We start from the raw sequence: 12,852 nt of genomic DNA, 5'->3' as shown, positions 1-12,852 counted from the left end.
TTTGGTAAAAAAAAATAGGGCGCTTGAGAACCTCGTAGGATAGGAAAAGTAATAGCTTTAGGATTATTATGTAAAAACACTTATATGCATTACTCAATTACTTTCTCTCATTTCTCATTGTGTCAATTTTCAACTAAGTTTCGTCAAACTCTTCAAATTATAGATGTTTTGCACAAATGCTCAAGAGGTTAGCATGCATTTTCTCAAATCTTCGTGGTTTGGTAGAATTTTTTTTCTTGTCTACTTATGCGTTTTGGATTACATTTGCTAAACCATATTAATCATTTATTCGATTTATATGATTTCGAATAGGATTATATTTCTAATTTTTGTTTACTTTTCATTGTTTTAATATGTTAAACTTCAAGCTTGTTGATGATAGATGAAATTAGTCAAGGTCGGCTGACTTTCCTCAACTGCAATTTCCTTTACTTCAAGTGAGGCAGGAACTATATGTCCCTCAAGTGTGACGTAATTCATTAGAGATGTGTTATATCATCGGTTGGTCCTTGAGAGATGAGATGATGCGACGCAATTCGTCAGAGCAGAGCGTGAACAGTGTCATCATTATGACATAAAGTAAGAGACTAGCCGTTAGAATCTTTTACTCAGCTCACAAAGGTTAAAAGTCATTAATTACTTCCGATTCGTTTAATCCAACTATAAACCTGATTTTCTCAACTACTGGAGCGATTTATATTCATAATCATTAGATCATCGTTCCTTTAAATATCCAGAACCGAGAATCTTCCTTTAAATATCGATCAATTGTTTTTCGCAATTAGGTATAAACAAATGGCACCATCTAATTGAACAGTCGTGGAAAGACACTGTGGAAATTTTTATTTTTTAAAAATGACCTTGAAATGAAGTTCAACATAACAACCAATTGCCTTTATTTAATCTTGTCGACAAATAAATGAGAATGGGAATATATAAGTAAAATTAATAAACAACATAAAAAAAAATTATTTAAAACAGCCTCATTTCCAAGTAGTTGACAATCATATAACATGGTAAACAACTACTACAAAATCACAATGTTAAAGAATGAACAATGTGATTACACATTTGAAGGTGGAGGTGGTGATAACTGAGGGAAAACTCCAACTGATGTTGTTTCTTGACTATTTGAAAAAGAAATTCTAGTAAAATAAAGCACTATCAGTTTGCCCAGCACTGCATTCCCAGCATGTAGTATTAATGCCTCTTCAAAAATGAGTATAAAACAATGAAATACATTCAATTTGTACGAAAATGTTCATTGAACACAAAATAAGAGGGGAAATTAATTTACATAACAAATAAAAAATAGGATTGGAAAGAATACACATGTACAATGGCACATTTTTTTTTTTTGAGAGCTACAATGCCACATATTTGTATGATGTTAATGTTACCTTCTAGTTAGTATAGCAAACTTAAGATAAAAATGTCGACAATAGATTTTTTGTTGTCTGTCTCTATGTCAAATTGGATGGATTTGTCTCATTCTATATCTTGTTTCCGTTTAGCTTAGGAACAGAAATGCTCGGACCCTATTGATGCTCAGTTCTCAAATGTGGTTTACAGTTTACTAATATTCCAAGATCCATATCTTTGGCATGAAATAAACTCTTTCAAATGCAACTTGTGTCGAATATATGTGTTTTGAGGTGCTGACAATCTTGATTAGATATATTAAGTTTAAGAAAAGATGAAGTAAAGAACACTTTAATATTTGACAATCTTTGTTGTCTGTTATTTCATTTTCTCACAAACACGCATTATTTGTATCAAGCTGATGAATAATGTGTGTTCATGAGAAAGACAGACCTACACTTGAATGTTGAATCTATTTGTAAGATGGAGGAACGAATACTGTTATCCTTAATGACATATTGGAAAATGCAAACAAGTCCATATTTTGTAGATCTCAGCATTAATCTTGAACCGAGACGACACCAAAACTATAAGCATAGACTAAAGAAACAATATTCCAGCAATAGTAGATAAATAACTCCTACTGTGCTTGTTCATATCTTTTTTCTTGATCAAAACAAGCTTTTATTTCTTATACTAAAATGGCTTTTGAAACCTCTCAAAAAGCTTACAAAGAAGCTAATAGGTTTGATAACAACACAATTGAAACTTGGCAAATGAAACTTAACAAAGGCATCTCTAAAATACCATTGAAAACACATACATTCTTCAAAAAAGTTTTTGTTCAACCACATTAGTTTTCCGCCTTGGCCATCTCAGATATTTTTTCTGCAGGAACTTTAGTTACTCCATTGCGAAATCCAATATCAGAAACCAATCTTCTATAGCAGCACATTTCACAACCAACCAATGTCAGATCACAATAACTGGAAGCCACAAATCGAAGTGATATAGAAGCTATAGAATTAGCAAAGGCTGCGAAATTTGCTGCTTGTCCACTTCCGCCTGCACTGATGTTTGCAGTTACAAGGAGGCCTGTTTTGCAGTAAATTGCAAAATCTTCACAGTTATTCTTGAAGACATTGTATTGTAGCCGCCAAATCCATTAACATCATACACAATGCATTTTAAACTCAAATTCAATCTCGTTAATCCTTACGAACACTACATACTAGTTGTATTGTATTGTAGTACTAGTACAACTAAAAGCAAAAAGGATTTTATGATTCATGAAAAGTAGACAAAGTTGTAATGTAATGAAGCTTTAGTCACAAGATGATAACGAATCGTGTCTTTGCAAGTTTTCCCCTTGTTCAACCTCATTGCTACTGCTTCTGTCCTGCAACTTGGAATTAACAGCAGGTAAACCCCGACGTTATAAAGCAACAAGATCAAGTATTCTTCTCCTTGCATCATAAACAGGATTTGGTTGTATCAAACACCCTCGTTCATAAGCTTCCCTCAGGAAAATTAGCAGCTATAACCGAGTCCTCAAAATCATCAGCAAGACCAAGCTCCCTCCAAACCTTGAAAACAGCTCTAAGAGGAAACGTTGAAAAAACAAATATGGACAATATCGGAACAAGTCTTTTAACAACAAGAGGCAAAGAAGTATTAATAGCCTCAGCTTCCTGTCGCGAGACATCAAGAGCAGCATCAGTTAACCTGCAAAAAGGCTGCAGCTTGGAAGGCTCGTAATAAACATCGAAGATGTGTGTAACACCCCGTTTTCCCAACTTAAAAATTTTATTGAAATTATCAGAGTTCATCAACATAACGGAGCATCACATACATCAATACATCATTTAACAACAAATATAATAATGGGAAAATATTATTTATTTAAGCAACCTGTCTTTATAAAATTCAATAATCAAATGCAGCGGAAATTTAGTTCGCAACGTCACATAAAATCATGGCACAAAAGGCCACAACTTAACATCTCAAATAGTCTTTATAAAATGTTCAACATTTATTAAAAAAATACGTAACAAGGAAAACAATCATCAGACACCCCCATCCCGTTACGTATCAGAGCATCCTAGACGACACGAAGTGAGGAGTCTACTCACGAACACAGCTAGTTCTTATTACCTGCACATTACCCACGGTCGAGGCAACATATACGCAGAAGGGGTGAGATTTCACATTCATTAAAAACAAATAATAATTCATAAAAGATAACCAACAACATATATCTAACATTAATATCATCATTTAATCATCATTTAACGAGGTTAAGTAATCCACAACTTCATAGTTATTCAAGGGTAACATATTCATCTTAATTCACTCCATTTACATCATTATAATTAATGGGACAGCACAACAGCATCAAAACAGCAACATCATCACAGCATTCATCATTTATTTTTAGTTATGATGACTCTACAATGCAACAACAACATCAACAACAACTTAGACAACAACAACATGCATGTGGTACCACCAGGGCATTAAGCCCCCATCGCTAAGGTCATATTTGGACTTGTCGGGCATTAAGCCCCCATCGCTAAGGTCATAAAGAACCTGTCGGGCATTAAGCCCCCATCGCTGACTATGCAACAACACAACTCTAATGCAACAACTTCATGAACATCTTACAACTCTTTGATTTAGACCGACATTTACATCTTAAATAAGACTCAGCAGTATATGCAGCATATAAATAATTCATCCTTGCTCATCAATTGATATCTAACCAATTCAATTCATCATCTAAAACACACATTTAAATAATGGTAAAATTAAGTTCAGCTGTTACTATCATTCTTATAAAAAAAAATCACATTGGAGCTAGAATACATTAATTAACCAATATAATAGTAAGATATAACCATGAGCTTAACCCTACGAACCTACCACGTTCGGCAACAAAAGGTCTAAGAGGAAGAGACATAATTTCACATGTAGTTATTGGATATGGTTTTATACCAAGATTGATTGGTTTCTAACAAAAATATGGTCACATGCTACTAACCTATATGAATGTTATAATCACTAATTCACATCACGTGATATAGTGGAGTAAAACTAGGATGTGGGTATTCAATCTCTTCTTGCATAAATTCATAATTCCCACACTTCTTAATACAAGTTGCAGCAGCGTATCTGTTCTTTGTATTTATATCTATGCGCAAAATTTTTATATCGTATAACACTTCTTAGTCAGGTGTACTATTAATTCAAACCGAGTCGTCCCATCGGTACATAAAAGGGTAACTAAATATGTTTGTCTATAACCAAAAATCGATAGACTCCTCTCTATAATCACGAATTTAGCACATCAAAATTATGAATTAAGAGATAAGAATATAAAATCACAGCAACAATGAATTCAACCGAAACATGGGTCATCAAGCAATATATTTTAATCGAATATATTTGAAAACTCTAATCATCAATTTCCTCTCGGAACCCTAATTCCCAAATCCTTAAACCTACAACAATTGATTAAATTTCATGAATTGAAACTTGATACTAATGAGAGTTAGTCTCACCCTTACCTTAGATTATGATTCTGAAATCCAACAGCCGCGTTCTTCGTTCTTTAGGGTTCTCTCTGACTTCTCCTCTTTCTCTCTTCTTTTCTCTGTTGTACGCGTTCTAATTTTCTCTCCCAATTACAGACTTTTATTCTTTCCCTAATTGCTCTTCTCACCACAACTTACTCTTTCCCCTAATAATTAATTATTTCTACTAAATACAATATTTCTCCCCCACTTAAGAAAATACTTATATTATTAACATATCTTCTACCAATATATATATATAATAATTCACATAATATTCTAATAAAAAGCCATAAATCACTTAAATATTAATTATGAAAAAGTGGGCGTTACAACTCTCCCCCACTTAGAATATTTACGTCCTCGTAAACGTACCTTGTTCAAACAACTCTGGGTAAGATTCCCGCATCTTACTCTCCAACTCCCAAGTCAAACTTTCACCAGCTGCTCCTTCCCAAACAACCTTCAAAAGAGGTATCTCCTTGCCTCTAAGCCTCTTCACTTCTCTATCCTCTATTCTCACCGGTAGGGTCTCGATTGTAAGGTTATCCCTTACCTGCACATCATCTCTTGGAATCACATGGGATGGATCCGGCACATACTTCCGAAGTTGCGATACATGAAACACATCATGCAAGTTCGAAAGATGTGGTGACAAACCCACCCTATAAGCAACCGTTCCGACCCTTTCTGAAATCTGATACGGGCCAATAAACCTCGGAGTCAACTTCTTTGACTTCAATGCACGTCCAACACCCGTCACCGGAGTGACTCTCAAAAACACATGGTCTCCTTCTTGAAACTCAAGATCCTTCCTGCGCTTATCATGATAACTTTTCTGTCTATCCTGTGATTCTTTCATCTTTTCTCTGATTAACTTCACCTTCTCAGTAGTCTGTTGGACAATCTCTGGTCCCAATACCACACTCTCACCGGATTCAAACCAACACAACGGAGTTCTGCATCTCCGACCATACAATGCTTCGAAGGGTGCCATTCCAATACTAGCATGGTAACTGTTGTTGTACGTGAATTCTATCAGGGGTAGATAACTATCCCAAGTTCCACCTTGCTCAAGCACACAAACTCTCAATAAATCTTCCAGCGACTGAATTGTCCTTTCCGATTGTCCATCCGTCTGCGGGTGGTATGCTGAACTTAACTTCAAATTAGTGCCCAAGGCCTCATGCAAACTCTTCCAGAACCTCGATGTAAACCTCGGATCTCTATCCGACACAATGCTTGATGGGACACCATGTAGCTTCACGACATCTTTAACATAAATCTCTGCTAGCTGGGACACAGGAAAAGTAATATTAATCGGAATGAAATGAGCCGACTTCGTCAATCTATCTACGATCACCCAAATTGCATCATTCCCTTTGTTGGTATTCGGCAAACTTGTCACAAAATCCATGGATATACTATCCCATTTCCATTCCGGAATCTCTAGCGGTGTCAATAACCCAGCAGGTTTCTGATGCTCAACTTTTGACTTCTGACAAGTCAAACATGCATACACAAATTGTGCCACGTCGCGCTTCAAACCTGACCACCAAAACATTTTCTTCAAATCTTGATACATTTTAGCAGCTCCTGGATGAATACTCAAACTGCTTCTATGGCCTTCTTCAAGGATCATCTTCTTCATCTCATCATTATCAGGAATACAAATTCTTCCTCGAAACCTCAACACTCCTTGGTCATCAACCTTAAAGTCACTGTCTACAGCAGGATCAGTTGCAACCATTAAATCCACCAACTTCACATCTACTTTCTGCGCCTCTCTGACACTATCCAAAAATTCATTGTTGATCTTTAACATCCCCAATTTCACACTCCTTGGCGACATCTCGCAAACCAAATTCAAGTCTCTGAACTGTTCAAGCAATTCCATCTCTTTAACCATCAGTGCCGACAAGTGTAAATTCTTCCTACTCAAGGCATCTGCAACAACATTAGCTTTACCCGGATGATAATTCAAACTAAAGTCATAATCTTTCAACAATTCGAGCCACCTTCGCTGTCTCATATTCAATTCCTTCTGATCAAACAAATACTTCAAGCTCTTGTGATCACTAAACACCTCAAATCTCGAACCATACAAGTAATGTCTCCAAATCTTAAGTGCAAATACAACTGCAGCTAATTCAAGGTCATGAGTAGGGTAGTTTCGTTCATGAGTCTTCAACTGTCTTGATGCATACGCAACCACCTTACCATCTTGCATAAGTACACCTCCCAAACCCAACTTGGACGCATCACAATACACTACAAAAGGTTCATCAGGTTTCGGCAAGATCAAAATCGGAGCCGTCGTCAAACGCTTCTTCAATTCGTTAAAACTGTTCTCGCAATGAATATCCCACACAAAGGTTTTACCTTTACACGTCAACTGCGTTAACGGAAGTGCTAACTTAGAAAATCCTTCAATAAATCGTCGGTAGTAACCCGCTAAACCCAAAAAGCTTCTAATCTCTGTAACTGACTTCGGAGTCTCCCATTGTGATACCGCTTCAACTTTAGATGGATCAACTGCAATACCACTACCAGAAATAACATGGCCAAGAAAACTTACTTCCTTCAACCAGAACTCGCACTTAGACAATTTAGCATACAACTTCTTTTCTTTCAACACTTGCAAGACAATCTTCAAATGCTCAGCATGTTCTTCCTCCGTCTTAGAATAAATCAGAATATCATCAATGAACACAACCACGAAGCGATCCAAAAATGCATGAAAAATGCGATTCATATACTCCATAAATACACCAGGTGCATTACTAACACCAAAAGGCATCACCTTATATTCATAATGTCCATATCGCGTCCTAAAAGCCGTCTTCTGCATATCTTCATCTCTTACTTTAATCTGGTGATAACCCGACCTCAAGTCAATCTTGATGAACACACGTGCACCCACTAACTGATCCATCAAGTCATCAATTCTTGGAAGTGGATACCTATTCTTTATAGTTACTTTGTTCAACTGTCGATAATCAATACACAACCTCATACTGCCATCTTTCTTCTTAACCAGTAACACTGGAGCTCCCCAAGGTGAAACACTTGGTCCAATAAACTTCTTGTCGAGTAGATCTTCTAACTGTTTCTTCAACTCAGCCAACTCAGAAGCTGACATACGGTAAGGTGCCATAGACACAGGCTTCGTTCCTGGAACAAGATCAATAGAAAATTCAACTTCTCTTTCCGGTGGCACATCAGAAATTTCATCAGGAAAAACTTCAGGGAAATCGCACACTACTTGTAACTTATCGATCACTGCTTGATTCTCCAAAGATAAGGATGCCATCAAAGAAAACATTAGGATTCCATCGCGTTCTAGCTGCTTCAGCTGCTTAGTAGACAAAAACTCCGCGCCACTTTCCTCTTCAGCAGAAGAGAAACGCACCGACTTACTAAAACAATTAATGAGAACATGGTTGTACTCTAACCAGTTCATACCAAGAATCACATCCATTCCACTCAAAGGTAGACATACTAAATCAATCTCAAAATCACGATCAAACATAGACAGGGGACAACGTAAACAGACGAGAGAAGTGGTCACCGAACCCTTAGCTGGAGTTTCGACAACCATTTCTCCATTCATATCAGACATAGCAAGGCCCAACTTAGAAACACAATCAAAAGCAACAAAACAATGTGTAGCACCAGTATCAATAATAGCAACTAAAGGAGTATCATTAATGTAGCAAGTACCTCTGATCAAACGATCCTCATTCTCAGTCTGAGTACCAGTCAAAGCAAAAACCTTACCCCTGGTCGGGGCCTTCTTTGGTTCAGTACACTAAGCAGAAATATGTCCTTTCCCACCGCAATTGAAACAAATAGTGTCATCGTGCTTGCATTCTGCAACTGTATGCCCCTTGACACCACAACGGTAGCACCCTCTCGCCTCAGTAGCACCACAAGCATTACTCTTGTGACCTTTTTCTCCACATTTGTAACAAACAATCCCAGCAGGAGTCTCATTCTTCTTAGGCTTCCTCTCATCATTCACTCTTTGCTTGCCCTTATCAGCTGAAGTACTATAAGGCTTCCCACGATTCTGTTGCTGCTTACCCCTTCTCTCATTCATAATCTTATAATGAGCCTTCGAATCATCTTCATAGATTCTGCACCTGCTCACCAACGCAGAAAAGTCACGAATCTGTTGGTAACCAATGGCTCGCTTAATATCAGGACGCAAACCATTCTCAAATTTGATACATTTAGAAAACTCAGCATTGTCTCCAGTATAGTGTGGATAGAACTGAGCCAGCTCCACAAACTTTGCCGCATACTCTGTCACCGACATGTTTCCTTGCTTCAGCTCAAGGAACTCGACCTCTTTCCTTCCACGAACATCTTCAGGAAAATATCTGTTTAGGAACTCTCCCTTAAACACAGCCCAAGTAATAGCCGCACCACCTTGCTTTAACTCAGGTAAAAGACTCACCCACCAGTCATCAGCCTCCTCAGATAGCATGTGCGTACCAAAACGCACCTTCTGATCATCAGTACATTGCATAACCCTGAACACCCTCTCAATCTCCTTGAGCCATGCCTGTGCTCCATCAGGGTCGTACCTTCCTTTGAAAGTGGGAGGATGATTTCTCAGAAAGGCCTCCAACATCCTTACGTCAGCATTAACACCAACACCAGCATTTGGTTGTTGTCCTACAGCTTGGGCTACAGCTTCCAAAGCAGCAGCAATCGCAGCATCATTTCTTCCAGCCATTCTAGTCCTCTTGTAACAGATAAGGTTTGCAGCCTCCAGATCTACTCTTCTTTACTGCACAACACACAACGTTTAGAATAACATAATAATGGTATTCCAATTGCTAAAATGACACAACTTGACTCACTACTTGGCCGGACGGACCGACCTGCTCTGATACCAATTGTAACACCCCGTTTTCCCAACTTAAAAATTTCATTAAAATTATCAGAGTTCATCAACATAACGGAGCATCACATACATCAATACATCATTTAACAACAAATATAATAATGGGAAAATACTATTTATTTAAGCAACCTGTCTTTATAAAATTCAATAATCAAATGCAGCGGAAATTTAGTTCGCAACGTCACATAAAATCTTGGCACAAAAGGCCACAACTTAACATCTCAAATAGTCTTCATAAAATGTTCAACATTTATTAAATAAAATACGTAACAAGGAAAACAATCATCAGACACCCCCATCCCGTTACGTATCAGAGCATCCTAGACGACACGAAGTGAGGAGTCTACTCACGAACACAGCTAGTCCTTATTACCTGCACATTACCCACGGTCGAGGTAACATATACGCAGAAGGGGTGAGATTTCACATTCATTAAAAACAAATAATAATTCATAAAAGATAACCAACAGCATATATCTAACATTAATATCATCATTTAATCATCATTTAACGAGGTTAAGTAATCCACAACTTCATAGTTATTCAAGGGTAACATATTCATCTTAATTCACTCCATTTACATCATTATAATTAATGGGACAGCACAACAGCATCAAAACAGCAACATCATCACAGCATTCATCATTTATTTTTAGTTATGATGACTCTACAATGCAACAACAACATCAACAACAACTTAGACAACAACAACATGCATGTGGTACCACCAGGGCATTAAGCCCCCATCGCTAAGGTCATATTTGGACCTGTCGGGCATTAAGCCCCCATCGCTAAGGTCATAAAGAACCTGTCGGGCATTAAGCCCCCATCGCTGACTATGCAACAACACAACTCTAATGCAACAACTTCATGAACATCTTACAACTCTTTGATTTAGACCGACATTTACATCTTAAATAAGACTCAGCAGTATATGCAGCATATAAATAATTCATCCTTGCTCATCAATTGATATCTAACCAATTCAATTCATCATCTAAAACACACATTTAAATAATGGTAAAATTAAGTTCAGCTGTTACTATCATTCTTATAAAAAAAATCACATTGGAGCTAGAATACATTAATTAACCAATATAATAGTAAGATATAACCATGAGCTTAACCCTACGAACCTACCACATTCGGCAACAAAAGGTCTAAGAGGAAGAGACATAATTTCACATGTAGTTATTGGATATGGTTTTATACCAAGATTGATTGGTTTCTAACAAAAATATGGTCACATGCTACTAACCTATATGAATGTTATAATCACTAATTCACATCACGTGATATAGTGGAGTAAAACTAGGATGTGGGTATTCAATCTCTTCTTGCATAAATTCATAATTCCCACACTTCTTAATACAAGTTGCAGCAGCGTATCTGTTCTTTGTATTTATATCTATGCGCAAAATTTTTATATCGTATAACACTTCTTAGTCAGGTGTACTATTAATTCAAACCGAGTCGTCCCATCGGTACATAAAAGGGTAACTAAATATGTTTGTCTATAACCAAAAATCGATAGACTCCTCTCTATAATCACGAATTTAGCACATCAAAATTATGAATTAAGAGATAAGAATATAAAATCACAGCAACAATGAATTCAACCGAAACATGGGTCATCAAGCAATATATTTTAATCGAATATATTTGAAAACTCTAATCATCAATTTCCTCTCGGAACCCTAATTCCCAAATCCTTAAACCTACAACAATTGATTAAATTTCATGAATTGAAACTTGATACTAATGAGAGTTAGTCTCACCCTTACCTTAGATTATGATTCTGAAATCCAACAGCCGCGTTCTTCGTTCTTTAGGGTTCTCTCTGACTTCTCCTCTTTCTCTCTTCTTTTCTCTGTTGTACGCGTTCTAATTTTCTCTCCCAATTACAGACTTTTATTCTTTCCCTAATTGCTCTTCTCACCACAACTTACTCTTTCCCCTAATAATTAATTATTTCTACTAAATACAATATTTCTCCCCCACTTAAGAAAATACTTATATTATTAACATATCTTTTACCAATATATATATATATATAATAATTCACATAATATTCTAATAAAAAGCCATAAATCACTTAAATATTAATTATGAAAAAGTGGGCGTTACAATGTGAGGAAACTTGCAGAGGAAGGCAGTAGCACCGCGGTTAAGGTGGAGCTTCTGGGAGAGATTAGAGGAAATCAAAAGAGACCGATTGATTTTTGGGGTTAGCAAGGATAAGGTCTTGAATGGCAATGACTTTGAGAAAGTTTTTATACTTATCCATAAGTTTTTTGAAAGTGGGGTCTCGAGCTCGTGAATTTACGTAATGGATAGACGTTTTCGATCTAATGGAAAAACAAAGAGCTTGTTGTTGATTTTGATATTTGTGTTTGGTTAAGAAGTTCACAATGTGAGTGCCCATTTGAGTGAGCGACCCCTTTTTCTTGAAAACTCGGTTTGAAATTTCGTCAAACACCAAGGGTCGTTGTTATTGGCGGAGTGAAACAAATGATTTTGATTCAGATTTCATAGTATATAAGTTTATAGCATTGGTAGAAGAAGGCAAGTTTAGAAAACTAACTAATTCAATAAAGCAAAAACATGTTTTATGAAAATGTTTTATCCAAACTTTAAGATGATTAACTCTTCTTTTTGAACCGACTAAAGAAAGTTGGTAGTACTCCATCATTAAAAAGTTCATACTCTTCAAAGAATATTGGTACTTCTTATTGAGATTGGATAGTATCCAAACAAGGATCAAGAAACCTGTCACTTACAAATTGAAAATTACCCTCAAATATAATCTTTCAAATCAATAAAGAAAGCTAACACTATTATCATACTTTGAAGAAAAAAATTTCACCTTAATTAGAAGAGCATTTTTAAAGAATGACTTATGGGAAGAATTTGAAAATTTTCTTAAAACCTTCAAATAACAGTCAGGTTTTCCTCTTCCATTACCCTCAAAACAAGGCCAAAGCCTATATTAGACATTGAAAA

The 12,852-nt window shown here is 36.5% G+C and overlaps 1 long non-coding RNA gene and 1 pseudogene across 1 annotated transcript; both read right to left on the bottom strand.

The window, feature by feature from the left end:
- Positions 1-2,728: 2,728 nt before the first annotated feature.
- Positions 2,729-12,337, bottom strand: LOC146939427 (protein ROOT PRIMORDIUM DEFECTIVE 1-like; annotated as a pseudogene).
- Positions 10,008-11,733, bottom strand: LOC146939428 (uncharacterized). The gene is made up of 2 exons (XR_015031652.1): positions 11,634-11,733; positions 10,008-10,222 (listed from the first exon to the last, which is right to left on the bottom strand). It is a non-coding gene; the product is annotated as an uncharacterized LOC146939428 (long non-coding RNA).
- Positions 12,338-12,852: the final 515 nt, after the last annotated feature.

Source organism: Medicago sativa, chromosome 3, assembly GCF_051527215.1.
Source record: "Medicago sativa cultivar Bolivia chromosome 3, Bolivia_mono, whole genome shotgun sequence".
NCBI classification, from domain to species: Eukaryota; Viridiplantae; Streptophyta; class Magnoliopsida; order Fabales; family Fabaceae; genus Medicago; species Medicago sativa.
This window is presented reverse-complemented; position numbering and strand designations above follow the sequence as displayed.